The sequence below is a fragment of the Solanum pennellii genome, chromosome 5, assembly GCF_001406875.1.
Source record: "Solanum pennellii chromosome 5, SPENNV200".
NCBI lineage: Eukaryota > Viridiplantae > Streptophyta > Magnoliopsida > Solanales > Solanaceae > Solanum > Solanum pennellii.
Window position 1 is genome coordinate 42,577,688 of NC_028641.1, and position 233 is coordinate 42,577,920.

Sequence of the window (233 nt, forward strand, 5' to 3'; positions counted from 1 at the left end):
AGTCCATTTGGACTTGAGCTTGCCCGGAAGACGAGGCGACCCAGAACTGTCTACAAGCACCAAATCCCAACTATAAACTCTTGTTTTGCATTTTCCTGTTCAGTCTCCTTCTTCATCTTTTTTTTGTGGGATATGGCAGATACCGATTGGAGCTCACCACTCTGCCTCATGGTCCTACAAATGTTGAAGGTCGCTTCTTCATTATTCAACCGAAATGTCATCTGTCCCTTCTC